This window comes from Schistocerca piceifrons, chromosome 8, assembly GCF_021461385.2.
Source record: "Schistocerca piceifrons isolate TAMUIC-IGC-003096 chromosome 8, iqSchPice1.1, whole genome shotgun sequence".
NCBI classification, from domain to species: domain Eukaryota; kingdom Metazoa; phylum Arthropoda; class Insecta; order Orthoptera; family Acrididae; genus Schistocerca; species Schistocerca piceifrons.
The window spans coordinates 501,493,430-501,510,853 of record NC_060145.1 but is presented as its reverse complement, the minus strand read 5'-3'; the positions used below and the strand labels follow the sequence as shown (position 1 = coordinate 501,510,853).

Here is a 17,424-nt window from a genome sequence, read left to right as displayed (position 1 = left end):
AATCTACTTTTTTCGAAAAAGAGTCTTAAAGGAGGAAGGGATTCCGATCAACTGCAATCGTTAGAATACTCCAGTCCGCAGCTCGTGGTCGTGCGGTAGCGTTCTCGCTTCCCACGCCCGGGTTCCCGAGTTCGATTCCCGGCGGGGTCAGGGATTTTCTCTGCCTCCTGATGACTGGTTGTTGTGTGATGTCCTTAGGTTAGTTAGGTTTAAGTAGTTCTAAGTTCTAGGGGACTGATGACCAAAGCTGTTAAGTCCCATAGTGCTCAGAGCCATTTGAACCATTTTAGAATACTCCAGGATATGGAAATTATATTGATGCACTGCAGTCCAGAAACCTAATAGTTTCCGAGCTTCGGGTAATTGTAAATGCTGTTGAGAAGCAAAGCCTTTCTGCTGACCAGGACTGTGGTCAGTTGTTTTAAAAGCCTTCGTTCGTGTAAGGGACAACTTTCTTGTGAAGGGGCTCTAATCGCATTCGTAGACTAGTCTGTACTCGACGGCCAGAGAGTGGGAACTGTCTCCAAATATTTTATGTTGTTACGCTAAATTAAATAAATTTTACCGTGAAACAGAATTTAAAAGAGGGCCAGGTGCGGGCAGGACTCGCGCATTGACGGTTCCGTGCGAACTTAACTGTGTGTGTAGGCAGTTCATGCATTCGGAGTAGCGAGGCTCCCGAGGGTTTTTGCCTGTTATCGACACTGATACTGCCGTGATATCGGTTCCTACAGGTTCTAAGGCTTGCGAGGGTAACAAATGACAAAAAATATTTTCTCTTATGATATAATTGCAAATTAACGATCTCCGATTTTTCTGTTCGGTTGTATCATTAAAGTTTCCATTTTCCCAAATTTCACGATTCTAGACCGACGGGGAGTATCCTATAGGTTTTGATGAGTGAATTTGCGGGTATCGCAATATGTGACATAAATGGCCGTATCGTTTGGCTGCATTAACTTAGACGCTTACATTTATTACCCCGCCAAGTGACTGTAGACCTTAATATGTGACGTAAATTTCAACTCGAAACGTCTACACCTTTCTGAGAAAGAACGGATCTTAATAGACGGACGGACAGACAGAAACACAGTCAGATAACAAACGAGAAAAACAATTTTTTACGTGTTACGGAATTACAAATTTAAAATCTTCAGATTTTTTTCCTTTAGTCGTTATGTGGAACATCGATTCTTGCTAAATATCGTGCTTTTAGGTCAACGAGAAATACCCTGTCGGTTTTGATGAGTAACTTTTTAAGTATCAAATTATATGATGTAAATAACCGTACATTTTGGTTCCGTTGACTTACATCCTTCACTTTTTTACATTGCCCAGGGACCATAGACCTTAATATGTTACATACATTTCGAGCTGATACACCTAAATGTTCCTGCGCAAAAGACTGTGCTGTAAAAGACTCGCACGACTTAAGCCAGAACACTGCCGAGGCGCGTGGCACCGGCACCAGGTAGGAAACAGAGGGGGTGTCGAACGGCGGGGCTGCACGAGTGCTCACAGGTGTGGCCACCGTGACGGGGGGACGAGGCTGCCAGCTGACCCGTGCGAGTCAACAACCAGCACTAAGTGACGATTCAAGGAACATACTACTACACCCACCCCACTTCTCTTTTCTGTAGAGACTGGGAAGACGTGATTAGCCTAATTACATAGCTCACAGATGCATTTTATGCGGCCATTCTTCGCGCTTCATACGAGAATGGAACAGAAAGAAACCCTATTATGTAGTTCGATGGTAAGTACCCTCCACCATGCACTCGATTTTGTATCCCGCCTGGTAGGTGGCGCGGGGGCCTGCTCCTGTGAACTGCTTCTGCAAAGTAGGTGGAGAGTGAAGGACGCGAGTAGGAGCAGGAAAAGGTGAACTACTGTACTTCAGTACTGCGTGTAAATTTAAAGCACCTTTACTATAGGAAGAATGTGAATACATAGATTGTAACTTAACTTTGGCTGAGACGAGCACGTAGGTGCGAAGCTGTACACCAGTGAAATCTAACATCGGCTAGAAGTTACAAAGGCAAAATCTGTACTCACTCGCCCACTATGAAACAGAAACAATGTTCAAAAATTGGTTCAAATGGCTCTGAGCACTATGGGACTCAACTGCTGAGGTCATTAGTCCCCTAGAACTTAGAACTAATTAAACCTAACTAACCTAAGGACATCACAAACATCCATGCCCGAGGCAGGATTCGAACCTGCGACCGTAGCGGTCTTGCGGTTCCAGACTGCAGCGCCTTTAACCGCACGGCCACTTCGGCCGGCAGAAACAATGTTGCTTGGTCGTCTAAATGGGCAGAATCTGTAGCATATCTTCTGGTAAACCTTCCGGGATGTAAGGTCGTGGTCCATGAAACTCTTCAGCTCCTAACGTTTCGTCCAGAGCTGCGCTGGACATCTTCAGAGGGGTGTTTCTCCTCCGGTGAGTCTGAAGATGTCCAGCGCAGCTCTGGACGAAACGTTAGGAGCTGAAGAGTTTCATGGACCACGACCTTACATCCCGGAAGGTTTACCAGAAGATATGTCATCCGGTCGTGAAAGCTTTCATACTATGATTAGAATCTGGAGCGCCGCTCGTAGAGCTGCACAGCGCCGGCTAGAGGGCGCTGTCGTCGGTGTCGGTGGCATAGTGCCAACCTAAGAACTCGGACCTACACTGTGGCATCGTAGCTATCGATACCACACTTGACAGTGGTGATGCAGACGTCTTTCCTCCGGCTGTGGGGAGCTGCAGGTCAAATTCCACACGGTATGGCGGGATGACCGTGATTCCCCGTCCGTCATCAAGTGTCAGGTTTTCCGTAGTTTCCCTGTACTGCGTAAGGAAAATGGCGAAGTAGTTGCTTTTGAAAAGGACACCTCCCATTTCCTTTGGTATCCGTCCCAGACGGAGCTTCTGATCTGTCTAATGACCTCGTCGTCGAAGGGACGTTGTAAACTAATCTTCCCTCTTTCCCTCCGCACTTCAAACTGTCTCCGCCTCACTCCAAAATTCTGGAAGGCACTGCCCAGTGTCTTGTACGGGTCGTGTACTGTCGAATAATCAACCGTGATGCCTACGTTCCAGTGCACTAGCTAGTTAGTTACATATTCCACGATTTATTTGTCTAAACGGCGTAGAAGGAGTTAGTCTTTAGGGTATGTATGCAGCTCTCCATGATACTCTATACTGTGCAAGCCTTTCAATCTCTGAATAACTGCTGCAACTTACATTCTTCGGAATCTGCTTGCTGCATTCACCTAGTGGTCTCCCACTACAATCTTTATCCCTCACGCTTCCCTCGTCCTAAATTGGTGATCCCATGATGCATCAGAGTGTATCCCACAACCGATCCCTTCCTGTAGCCCGGTTGTGACACAAATTTGTTTTCTTCCCAATTCTACCCAGTATCTCCTCGTTAGCTACGTGATCTATCCACCTAATCTTCAGCATCTTTTTGTAGCACCATATTTCTAAAGATTCGTTTCTCTTCATGTCTAAACTGTTTACCGTACATGTTTCACTTCCATACATACCTCGGCTCCATACAAATACTTTCAGAGAAGGCTTCCTAACACTTCAATCTGCGAGAGGAAGTCGAGAAGTGAAGGAACTTTGGAGAAAAGGAATATTTATTGTAATGATGGAAAAGTGAAACATGCATTATATTTCTACATAACCACCCTGAACGTCAACACACTTTGCGCAACGTTTCACAATTTTTTTGACTCCGTCGGAAGAAAAGGTTGTTGGTTGAACTGGTAATCAATTTTGCACCTCATTATTGACTCCTGCATCGGCTGCAAATCATCTTCCTCGGAGCACTTCCTACAGTGGTCCAAACATATGGAAACCGCTTGAAGCCAAGCCTGGACCTTGTGGCGGATATTCCAGAAATTCGAATCCCAACTCCTTCCGTTTGGCAGAATGTCGCCGAGCGTTATAATGCTTCAGGACGACACCTTTTCGCAGTTTTCCGCGACGTTTCGATCTGATTGCAGATTTCAGTTTAGTTCGCAACACATCGTAATACTTAAAAAATTAGAGAGATTCGAGCGCGCACGGAGGCTTTCAGACAGTCGTTCTTCCCGCGAACCATACGCGACTGGAACAGAAAAGGGAGGTAATGACAGTGGCACGTAAAGTGCCCTCCGCCACACACCGTTGGGTGGCTTGCGGAGTATAAATGTAGATGTAGAATTCTCACTGTTAACATTTTCGGCTCTTTGGATGAAACGAACGCCTACCACACCTTCCATGTCCCACAATGCTAGCTTAATCTTACCAGCAGATGGTTCACGTTCAAATTTCTTCATTTCTGGTGATGGGTATTTCCAAATCGTGTTCCCAGCCTCCCTTTGTGGTTCGTGATGATGCACCCCATGTTTCGTCTACAATAGCGATTTGCTGTTAAAAAAAATGTTCTCAGTTGTGGACGTCGATGGCCTACCCGATGTTTCCTCGTCACTTCGTGTTCTTCCCTGTTTGAAGCGCGCTATCCGTTCGTACTTCTTGCTTCGCGACAGACGGCTGTCACCATACCGCGCTTGCATTTGACGAATAATTTTCGCAACTGTAACACCATCCGCAAACAAAAGACGAATCGCTGTCCTCATTTCCTCCTTGGTGCAGATCGACAATGGAGCTGCCATGTTTCACGGTCTGCAACAATACAACGACTCGCGCGGGAATAACCTTTCTTGGCATTTCCAGTGTACATCTTATATCCTCCCTACTTCGGCCGTCAATAGTTATTCTCTGCCCAAATAATAAAACTTGTCAACTACTTTATCTGTCTCGTTTCCTAATCTAATTCCCTCAGCATCACCTGGTTTAATTCTTCTACATTCTATTACCGTTGCTTTGGTTTTGTTGATATTCATCTCATATCCTCCTTCCAAACACTGTCCATTCCGTTAATTGTTCTTCCAGTTCCTTTGCTGTCTCTGACAGAATAAAAATGTCTCCAGCAAATCTCAAAGATCGTATTCCTTCTCCCTGAATTTTAATTCCTACTCCAAATTTTTCTTTCTTTTCCTTTACTGCTTGCTCAATGTACAGATTGAATAACATTAGCAATAGGCTACAACCTTGTATGAACCACTGCTCCCTTCTCATACCCCTCGACTCTTACAACTGTCCTCTGGTTACCAAACAAGTTGTAAATTGCCTTTCGGTCCCTGTGTTTTACCCCTGCTACCTTCTGAATTTCAAGGATAGTGTTTCAGTCGACATCGTCGAAAGCTTTCCCTTAGTCTACAAATGCTGTAAACATAGGTTTGTCTCCCCTTAACCTATCTGAAGAGCAGTTGAACAGAATGGACAGTGTCTTGAAAGGAGGGTATAAGATGAACATCAACAAAAGCAAAACGAGGATAATGGAATGTAGTCGTTTCTGAAGAAGAAAAATTTGTTAACCTGGAGTATAGATTTAAATGTCAGGAAGTCGTTTCTGAAAGTATTTGTATGGAGTGTAGCCATGTATGGAAGTGAAACGTGGACGATAAATAGTTTAGTCAAGAAGAGAATAGAAGCTTTCGAAATGTGGTGCTACAGAAGAATGCTGAAGATTAGATGGGTAGATCACATAACTAATGAAGAGGTACTGAATAAAATTGGGGAGAAGAGGAGCTTGTGGCACAACTTGACTAGAAGAAGGGATCGGTTGGTTGGACATGTTCTGAGACATCGAGGGATCACCAATTTAGTACAGGAGGACAGCGTGGAGGGTAAAAATCGTAGAGGGAGACCAAGAGATGAATACACTAAGCAGATTCAGAAGGATGTAGGCTGCAGTAGGTACTGGGAGATGAAGAAGCTTGCACAGGATAGAGTAGCATGGAGAGCTGCATCAAGCCAGTCTCAGGACTGAAGACAACTACAACCTAAGTCGTAGGATCAGTATTGTCTCGTGTGTTTCTACATTTCTCTGGAATCCAAACTGATCTGCCCCGAGGTTGGCTTCTACCAGTTTTTCCATTCATCTATTAGAATCCATGTTACAGCCGTAACTTATTAAACTTGTCATTTCGATAATATTCATACGTGTTGATACTTGCTTTCTGAAATCCTCCTTGAAGACTGAGGGTATTTCGTCTGTCGCATATAGCTTGCACAACAGATGAAAGAGTTTTGTGATGGCTAGTTGTCCCTTAGGTCTTTCAGGCTGTCAGATTCTTCTCGCATTAATCATATTCCCCATCTCATTTTCATCTTCGTCCTCCTCCGTGTCCATGACACCGCCCTCGAGTAAATCCCCTCGTATAAACACTCTATTTGCTCCTTCCACCTTTCAGCTTTTCCTTCTTTGCGCAGGACTAGTTTTCCATCTGAGCTCTTAATATTCATACTGGTGGTTTCTTTTCTCCAAAGGTCTCTGTAATTTTCCTGTAGGGAGCATATATCTTAGCCCCTAGTGATATATGCTTCTACATCCTTACATTTGTCTTCTAGCCATTCCTGTTTAGCCATTTTGCACTTGAAACTTCCTGGCAGATTAAAACTGTGTGCCCGACCGAGACTCGAACTCGGGACCTTTGCCTTTCGCAGGCAAGTGCTCTACCATCTGAGCTACCGAAGCACGACTCACGCCCCGTCCTCACAGCTTTACTTCTGCCAGTATCTCGTCTCCTACCTTCCAAACTTTACAGAAGCTCTCCTGCGAACCTTGCAGAACTAGCACTCCTGAAAGAAAGGATATTGCAGAGACATGGCTTAGCCACAGCCTGGGGGATGTTTCCAGAATGAGATTTTCACTCTGCAGCGGAGTGTGCGCTGATATGACACTTCCTGGCAGATTAAAACTGTGTGCCCGACCAGGACTCGAACTCGGGACCTTTGCCTTTCGCGGGCAAGTGCTTCTGGAAAGTTTGGAAGGTAGGAGACGAGATACTGGCAGAAGTAAAGCTGTGAGGACCGGGCGTGAGTCGTGCTTCGGTAGCTCAGATGGTAGAGCACTTGCCCGCGAAAGGCAAAGGTCCCGAGTTCGAGTCTCGGTCGGGCACACAGTTTTAATCTGCCAGCAAGTTTCATATCAGCGCACACTCCGCTGCAAAGTGAAAATCTCGTTCTGCATTTTGCACTTCGTGTAGGTCTGATTTTTTAGAAGTTTGTATTCCCAATCAGTTGCTTCATTTACTGCATTCAGTATCTTCTGTGTTACCCAATGAAATCTACTAGCTCTCGTCTGTTTACGTACTTCATCCTCTGCTGTCTTCACTATTTCATCTCTCAAAGCCACCCATTCTTCTTCCACTGTATTTCCTTCTTCCGTTCTTGTCAACCGTTCCCTAACGCTCTCTCTGAAACTTACTACAACCTCTGTTTCTTTCAGTTTATCCAGTTCCCATCTCCTAAAATTCCTGCGTTTTTGCGTTTGCTTTGGTTTTAATATAAAATTCATAACCAGTAAATTGTGGTAAGATTTTACATTTGCCCCTGTAAATGTCTTACAGTTTAAAATCTAGTTCCGAAATCTCTTTCTTACCATTATATGATCTGTCTGAAACCTTCCGTTGTGTCCAGGTTCCTTCCACGTATACAGCCTTCTTTCATGATTCTGAAACCGAGTGTTCGCTCTGATTAAATTATGTTAGCCGCAAAATTCTAACAGGCGGCTTTCTCCTTCATTCCTTTCCCCGAGTATATTCACCTACAATTTTTTCTTCTTCTTCGTTTTCCTACTGTCGAATTCCAGTCCAGCATCACAATTAAAATTTGGTCTCCCTTATCTATCTAAATAATTTCTTCTGTCTCGTCATACATTTCTTCAATCTCTTCACCATCTGCTGAGCTAGTTGGCATATAAGCTTGTACTGCTGTGGTGGGTGGTTGATTTTGTGTCTGACTTGGCTACGGTATTGCGTTCACCATGTCATTCGTAGTAGTTTATCCGCGTTCCCATTTTCTTATTCATGAGTAAACCTACTCATGCATTACCCTTGTTTGATTTTGTATTTATAATGCGGTATTCACCCGAACCCAACTCCCGTTCCTTGTGCCAGCAAACTTCACTAATTCCCTCTTTATCTAAGACCAGCCTATCTATTTCCCTTTTTAAATTTTCTAACCTACCTGCCCGATTAAGTGATATGACATTCCGCGCTTCAATACGCAGAACGCTAGTTTCGTTTCTCCTGATGACGAAATCGTCCTGAGTGTCACCGGCCGGCGATTCGAACGGGGGACTATTTTGCCTCCGGAATATTTTACCCAAGAGGACGCCATCATCACTTCAACTAACAGTAGGGCGGCATGCCCTCGGGAAAAGTTACGGATACAGTTCCCCTTGCTTTCAGCCGTTCGCAGTATCAGCACAGCAAACCTGTTTGACTATGTTACAAGGCTAGATCAATCAACCATCCAGATTGTTGGCCCTGCAACTACTGAAAAGGCTGCTGCCCCTCTTCAGGAACGGCCTCTCAACAGATACCCCTCCGTCGTGGCTGCACGCTGTCTGCATCGCTGAGGCACGCAAACCAACCCACCGACGCCGAGGTCCGTGGTTCGTGGATGGTGGAATTTAACTTAAATGAACATGTTAATGCAGCTACACTTAAAAGTAGTTTTTATTCGTGTCGCCAATTTTTAAATAAAAGTTCGTGTATGGAATAGAAGCAGTTACTCAAAAGAAATCATTTTGGGTTAGACGCATTTTATGTCGTGCTTTGCTACGTGTCACGTGTGTTATATTATTGGTCAAATGATCAAAAGACGTTTTTGATGCATTCTGAATGCGTGTCTGAGCTGCTGAGAGCTTCGATAATGAATGCTTATGGTCAGTTTTTCTTCTAGCGTTGTAAGTGTGGCTATCTCTATTCTTTTCAAATTACATGGATTATTTATGAGGAGTTTCATTAGCGAGTATTATATGTTGTGAAGGTGCAATTAAAACGCCTAACTCTATGAAGTGGTACCTATATCACGATCACAGGTGAACAGCATATATTATTCTTACTACTCGCCATTTTGCAGTCAGTACTTACTTTCTAAGTGATAAGTTAGCCCAGACAGTATTAAGTGGAAATATGCAAAATATGTGAAGAAGTTGTTTCGTTTGTTTCCAACATTAGCAGTTATGCGAAGAGCAAAAGTAGCTAAACTTATTATTCTGAGCAGCTCAGTAGTATGTTGCTTCCAGTTAAAGATTTTTCAGTGCGTACACCTAAAAATATGTAACGCGCTACTCTAGTGATTGACTCCTGTTCACATGCTTCATGCTTAGTAGTTCTAAGTTCTAGAGGACTCATGACCACAGCAGTTAAGTCCCATAGTGCTCAGAGCCATTTGAACCACTAATATTGTCTGTCAAAATTACCAGTTCTGCTCCGTGATTATTAAGTGGTAGGTCATTCACATATATGGACTTAATTTTGAACCCTACGGAACATCGTTCTTGGTGTATCCCAATCACTAAATTATGTCCTCCCAACATTATCTGAATCATTCAGCGCAACTTATTGCATTCTGTTTATTAAGTGTTATTGAAACCAGTTGGTTGGAAAGCAACCATTTCCATTACGTCTAAGTTTTTCTAAGAGAGTAACATGATCTAAGCAAACAAACGCCTCGGATAGCTCACAAAAAATACCGGCTCGCGATGTTTTATTATTTAAGGCTTGTCACATTTCACGAGTGAATGTACAAAGAGCGCGGGGCGTAGAATTCTAATAGTCATTTCAGGTTATCTAGGCGGGCGTTTTTACAGTTCCGTCAGCATGTCCGCGCTCGCTACAGAGGCCTTATATCAGGCCGTAGTTCAAAGGACGAAGACTAACTGAAGGGAATCCAGTTCGTTTGTTCCAGAGAAAACACAGTGGTGGCGTTTTTGTGTTACCTTTGACCTGTTGCGTTTGAGCTGCATTCATGTTTTGTCTCTGTGGAGATCACGTGGGGAGAGTGCTAGGAGCCAGCTGCAGGCGGCGTGGGGTTGGCGGTGTGCGCGCTGCAGCGCAGGAGTGGGCCTACAGGGCTCTGCTGACGAGCAGAGGGCGGCAGGTGCCGTGGCTCGGCTCAGTGCAAGAGGATACACTAGGCTCGGCTTATCCGTAGATACTCGGTCGTTTCTGACAAAATGACGATCCAAGTCTTAGAGGGGCTTAACGTGTCTTTGATTTGTCGTTTGGTCGATTTGGGGGAAGAGACCAAACTGTGAGGTCATCGGTCTCGTCGGATTACGGAAGGATGGGGAAGGAAGTCGGCCGTGCCCTTTTCAAAGGAACCATCCCGGCATTTGCCCGGAGCGATTTAGGGAAATCACGGAAAACCTAAATCAGGATGGCCGGATGCGGGATTGAACCGTCGTCCTCCCGTGTCTTCGAGCGAGGAAGTATTTCAACCGAAGCGGTGGCAGTGTCTGGCGTACCGGCTTCGTAGCTCTGCGCCCCGTGTTCGAAACGCGATTTTTATTTTTGTTTTTCATTTATCTTCCCGTGTCTGTAGAAGCTTATTGCACGAATGTTTCCATTGTATGTTGAAGTTACGTTGTCCTTACTCATTTACCGATTGTATGTCCGGTAAATGAATTTAAAAAAAATGACAAAATTATTTGAAACTGTTTTCGATGAAATTCTAGTACACTCGTGTCCAAAAGTAAAGTACCAAACGGAAATTTCGGGAGGTTACTTTTATTTTGCCACAAAATAGAATCAACAAGTGATAGCAAAGTAGAAACAACGAAAAGAATACAGAATGTAAGCAAGTGCAACGTGCAGAACAGTAGACGAAAATGTTCTTTTTTTTTAACTTAACATATTTGCATACGCTTTCCGACAACTGGTTAATGTGCGTACTGTGGGTGTGACCACCTCTGGCAGCAGTAGAGGCCTGACAGCGACGGAGCATGCTGTGAATAACGTCACCAATGTCTTGTTGAGGCAACAACGGCCATTCTTCCTGCAAGTCTGCCCCCGAGTCTTGGAGAGCGGTTGGTGGATGCTGACGTGATTCAACCCATCCCCCTAGTGCATCCCAGACATGCTCTATGGGGTTAAAACTGGGAGAGCGAACAGGCCACGCCGTACGTACAGTATCTACCTTCTGTTTCCGAGAAAACATCAACCACTCGTACTCTATGAGGTCGAGCATTACCGTCCATCAGTACAAAGTCCGGACCCCCAGCACCTCGCAACGACCCCCCCCCCCCCCCCCCAGGGGGTCCACAACTCTTTTGTGGACACGTGCGTATCGAGCACGGGACCCCGAGCTAATGTGGCCCTCCTTCCTTTCCGGGCTGCATACCTTCCCTTCCCTTTCCGCATCCCTCCCCGTCCCCCATCTTCGCCCACCCCCCTCACCTCTGGCTCTTTCCTTCCCTTTCTCCCCCTCTGGGAGTATGGTTTGTGCCTACGTCCGGAGACGGACGCTCGAAACTGTTCCACATTCCTTGCTTTCTACACTTGCAAGTCCTCGTCCTTCCTCTGTCCTTCTCTTTTCCTTCCCTCTTCTCCTTGCCCTTTTCTCCGCTGCGGCGTTTGAGACCCCCTCTTCTTTCCTTTCCCTTTCTCTTTCTTCCTCCCTGTGCGTGTCTGAAGGCCGACCCACGCACTTCCATGCGTAGCCGGTGACGGGGTAACGCGTAATTCCCCGCCCCGGGTAGACAGGTAGGACGCGTACGTACCCCCTGGTAACGGCCAGGCCCAGGGAGGGGTGATTACCCGAGCTGATACCTTCCGAAAGTGCCGATTGGTCCCTCCGTCCGTTTGTCGGGAGGTGTGACCTGAGGTGTGAACAATCACCTAAGGCGGGTGTGCCCTCGGTGAGGGCCCCCCACAAGGGAGGAGCGCGCCATCGGAGACGCCGGTAATCATGGGGGATTCTTCCGCAATGGTTTCCTCACCTTCCGCTATGTCTGCTCACAAACGTAAGTTCACTGAGTCTCAGCCACAGACGGTTCTTCCATCGTTGCCACAGTTCCTTGTTGTTTCTCGGTCTGACGAAGGTCACGACTTTTCCACGGTCAACCCTTTCATTATTCAGAAAGGTGTCGACGCAATTGCGGGTCCTGTAAAGTCTTGTTCCAGATTACGGAATGGCACCCTGTTGTTGGAAACACACAGTGCCCTCCAGGCTCAAAAATTGCTGCGTACTTCTCTGCTCCACACCTTCCCTGTCCGGGTGGAACCGCACCGTACCTTAAATTCCTCGCGTGGAGTCGTTTATACACGCTCCCTCGATGGATTGTCTGACGAAGAAATTCAGCACTACCTGTTTGACCAGGGCGTCACGGCTGTTCATCGGGTTACGAAAAGGGTTGACTCGAACATCATTCCAACCCGCACTGTCTTCTTGACATTTGACAAAGTTCAACTCCCGTCCAAAATCAAAGCAGGCTATGAGATAATTTCCGTTCGCCCTTATGTCCCAAACCCTACGCGTTGCTATCGATGTCAGCGGTTCAATCACACCAGCCAGTCCTGTTCCAATCCGGCCAAATGTGTTACGTGTGGCAAGGATGCCCATGAGGGTGCTTGTCCACCTCCATCCCCTCACTGCATCAACTGTATGGGTGACCACGCTGCTTCCTCTCGAGATTGCCCCGTTTTTAAGGACGAAAAGCTCATCCAGGAAATAAGAGTGAAGGAAAAGGTGTCGACCTTTGCTGCTCGAAAGTTACTCGCCAGTCGACAGCCCACCGTGCCTCAGAAAGGAAAATACAGCACTGTCCTTGCTTCTCCTCGGCCAACAAAGGAGGCGGCCACGCAGACTTGCGACGTCACCTTTAGTACCACGGTCGTCAGATCGGCCAGCGCAAAGATCGCCCGTTCAACCTCACCACTTTCGCCTGCCCACTCTATGGCTCACCCTTCGTCGGGTTCTGCTAAATCTCGGGCCCAAAAGTCAGACGCCAAGTCTTCTAAAAAAGAGCATTCTCGTGAAAAGTTTTTACGTACCGCACCTTCACAACCATCAGTTCCTCCTTCATCTAAACATCATACTTCCAAGAAGGCTACAAAGAAACCCAGTTCCTCTCCTTCTCCGCCAAGGCGTGTCCCATCTACAGCACCAACTGGCGGAAATCGCCCTCGGCCGTCTTCTGTGTCGCCGAGGCGCACTGCTGGCGGCCGATCAACCGGCCGATCGTTGGTGGCAGGAGCTGCTCCTGACCAACCTATGGATCAGGATCTTCTGCCTTCGACTGAATGCCATTCCATGCTGTCGGTCGCAAGCTCTGAGCAGTCATTGAGTTGACAGCACCCTTGGTCACGTTCCTCCATTTTCTGTTCACCCTATGTCCATTATCCACTGGAATATCCGCGGCATTCGAGCCAATCGGGATGAATTGTCGATCTTCTTACGATCCTACTCGCCGGTCATCTTCTGTCTTCAGGAAACAAAGCTGCGTCCCCATGACCGCTTTGTTCTCCCTAATTTTCAGTCTGTCCGATATGACCTCCCCTCTGTTGAAGGCAATCCAGCCCATGGAGGACTCATGATTCTGCTCCATGATACTCTCCATTATCACCCAATCCCCTTAAACAGTTCCTTCCAAGCTGTCGCCGTCCGTCTTTCCCTTTCTGGATACACGTTCTCTCTTTGTACGGTATACATTCCATCGTCTACACCAATGGCACGAGCTGATCTCCTTCATCTTCTTGATCAGCTTCCACCCCCATATTTGCTGGTTGGGGACTTCAATGCCCACCACCCGCTTTGGGGATCTCCACATCCTTGTCCACGTGGCTCACTATTCCTAGACGTCTTCCACCAAGCGGATCTAGTCTGCCTCAACACTGGGATCCTCACATTTTTGTCTGCCTCCACGACAAATTTATCTCGTTTGGACCTTGCGGTCGGTACTGTTCCGCTAGCTCGGCGCTTCGAATGGTTCGCCCTTGATGATACACACTCGAGTGACCACTTTCCATGTGTCCTTAGACTGCAGCCTCAACTGCCATATATGCGCCCGCGACGCTGGAAGTTTGCCCAAGCCGATTGGACACTTTTTTCGTCTCTAGCGACATTCGATGACCGTCGCTTTCCCAGCGTCGACGATGAGGTCACACATGTTACCGACGTTATTCTCACAGCTGCGGAACGTTCAATACCACGCACCTCCGAATTGCCCCGGCGCCCCCCAGTTCCTTGGTGGAACGAGGCATGCCGTGACGCAATACGTGAGCGGCGACGTGCTCTTCGCATTTTCCGTCACCATCCAACTTTGGCCAACTGTATCCGATATAAGCAGCTCCGTGCGCGATGCCGTCGCGTCATCCGCGATAGCAAGAAGGCAAGCTGGAAATTCTTTATTAGCTCATTTAACACCTTCACTCCCTCCTCGGAAGTTTGGAGTCGGCTTCGACGGTTCTCAGGCGCGCCTAGTTTCTCCCCGGTCTCTGGGCTCACTGTCGCGCATGATACCTTAGTGGACCCCGTCGCAATTTCTAACTCATTGGGTCAGCACTTTGCTGAGATTTCGAGCTCTTCAAATTACCCGCCAGCGTTTCTCCCAAAGAAACGTGCAGTGGAAGTGCGACCTCTTGCTTTCTCCTCTCAAAATCACGAAAGCTACAATACTGTTTTCTCCATGCGGGAACTCCGACATGCCCTCTCTTCTTCTCGCTCCTCCGCCCCAGGACCGGATGGTATCCATGTCCAAATGTTGCTGCATTTATCAACCCATAGCCTGCGTTACCTCCTTCGCCTTTATAATCGAATTTGGACCGACAGTACCTTTCCCAGGCGATGGCGGGAAGCTATTCTCGTTCCCGTTCCGAAACCTGGAAAGGACAAACATCTCCCCTCTAGCTATCGCCCCATTTCTCTCACGAGTAGTGTCTGTAAGGTTTTGGAGCCTCTATCGCGCCTTAGTGCGCTCGAAATTGGACTATGGAAGCATAGTCTACTCCTCTGCTCGGCCGTCTATTCTTCGGCGTCTCGACTCTATCCACCACCGTGGATTACGTTTAGTGTCTGGAGCTTTTTACACCAGCCCTGTGGAAAGCCTTTATGCTGAGACTGCTGAACCTCCGCTGTCCAATCGGCGGGCAGTCCTTCTGAGTCGTTATGCTAGCCATCTGTCTTCCATGCCTGCTAATCCAGCCCATGACCTTTTTTTCGACGCCTCCTTTGATGTCGGGTATGCAGGCCGCTCCTCCTCCCTACTACCCCCGGGAGTCCGCTTCCGTCAACTGCTCCATTCTCTCTCCTTCCGCTTTCCTAAAACCTTCTTGACAACTTGGGGTACAGCACCGCCTTGGCTCCGTCCCCGGATCGACTTGCTCAGAGATCTATGTAAATTTCCCAAGGATGGTACCCCTACACTTGTCTACCGTCGGGCATTTGCTGCTCTATGTGCACAAATGACGGAAGCCACATTTATTTACACCGACGGCTCGAAAACATCGTTAGGTGTAGGGAGTGCCTATATTGTTGGCGACACCCCAAATCACTTTCGGCTTCCCGACCAGTGTTCGGTTTATACTGCGGAGCTTTGCGCTGTTCTCCAGGCTGTCCACTACATCCGCCGCCATCAGCGGATACAGTACGTAATCTGCTCAGATTCTCTCAGCTCTCTCCTAAGTCTCCAAGCTCTTTACCCTGTGCACCCTCTGGTCCACCGGATTCAGGACTGTCTGCGCTTGCTCCACCTGGGGGGCGTCTCAGTGGCGTTCCTCTGGCTCCCGGGACACGCTGGTATCTGTGGGAATGAGGCGGCCGATATAGCGGCCAAGGCTGCAGTCTCTCTTCCTCGGCCAGCTATTCAGTCTCTTCCGTTTACCAATCTACGGAGCGGTTTATGTCGCCAAGTTGCTCATTTATGGCATGCGCATTGGTCAACACTCCCTCATAATAAATTGCGGGAAGTGAAAGCCCTTCCTTGCGCTTGGACCAACGCGTCGTCGGGAGGAGGTAATTTTAGCTAGACTCCGGATAGGGCACTGTCTTTTTAGTCATCGACATCTTTTAAGCGGTGATCCTCCCCCACTCTGTTCCCACTGCTCTCAGCTGTGGACGGTCAGACACCTTTTAATTGAATGCCCCTATTTTAATCCGTTACGCTCCCGTCTACAGCTATCGCCTGATGTATCGTCGATTTTAGCAGATGACACGCGCTCAGCTGACCGCGTTCTACAGTTTATTAGTGACAGTGAAATGCCGTCAGTCATTTGAAGCTTTTTTTGGGGACAACCAACCCCTTTCTGTAGTGGATTTTTAAGCATTCCTTCAGCCTTTAGTTTCTCAAACTTTATGACTTTGTTCCCATTGCTGCTGATATTAAATTTCATTTTTTTCCTGTTTCCTACGTCACGGGCTGGGCGCTAATGACCATAGAAGTTTTGCGCCCTAAAACCACAAAAAAAAAACAACCTCGCAACGACCGCACATCAGTTCCCAAGATCTCGTCACAATACTTGACAGCAGTGTAACCTTTCCAATTGACCCGTACAATTTCATGAAGAGGGGTTCGAGTGGATAACATAATCCCTGCCCACACCATTAGCGATCCTTCTAAAGTCTTCGGGCCTCGAAATCGTGTTCCACATTCCCTCCATCGAGAACCACTCTCCAGACCAAATCGAGACTCCTCTGTGAAAAGAACATTGGCACACTAATTGACTGCACTGTGGCACGTTGGCTTCTCCACTCTAGACGTTCCCTTTTGTGAAGATACGCCAGAGGCAGCTCTCCGACAATAAAGGCCACTCCGTCGAAGCCTTCTCTACACCGTTTGCGTCGATACAACGCGTCCAGTGGATGTACGAGGTCAGATGCCAGTTCCTGCGCAGTACTGAGGCGGTACCGTCGTGCCCTTACAGCCAAATAACGGTCCTCTCTTTCTGATCTCACACGCGGTCGGACCGGCCCTGGTTTTCGTGATACAGTTTCGGCCATCGGACCACATGAGTTTGGGACTGTCCTGCTTTCAATCTTCGTTAAGGCTCTCCACCGCAGAGAGTCTGGTAGGCTTCTTCTCTGCGCCATACTGCAGTGTCTGCCACTGTGGGATGTGGGCCTACCCGGCAACCACTGCTCCGTTTGAAACGTGCCCTGACGTCATCGTTGGCACGGTTTTCCGTTGACCGAGATGCCATCTAATGTGCAGAACACGATCTTACGGGCATTCGTTCACAATTTGTATGATTATATCGTGAATTATACTCAGGACCGAGAAATAGCTGTTTATTGCTTTAATTTTGGATACCATTGTAGGTTACCTTGATTCATAATCAGTTACAAGAGCTAGTTTTCGGTAAAGTGGTCCTTTATGCGTGATTTTCTGCGTAATTATTGCCAATGCGTGTAATCTTCAGCAGTGCTAACGAAGTTTCTTCCCGAGTGGCAGCCATAAGAAGAAATGTCACAGTGGCAAACCTCCCCATCGCGCGATGCTCGTGGTCTTCGGAATTTCTCTTTCAAATGTTTCTGCGGTCGGTTTCATTATAAGGGAATGCACCAAATCTTCGTGGAGAATAAACATAAGA

General features: G+C 47.3%; 1 protein-coding gene across 2 annotated transcripts in view; it reads left to right on the top strand.

The window, feature by feature from the left end:
- Positions 1–17,424, top strand: part of LOC124711530 (F-box/LRR-repeat protein 3-like) — a 327,166-nt gene that overhangs the window by 85,793 nt on the left and 223,949 nt on the right. The window lies entirely within an intron of this gene.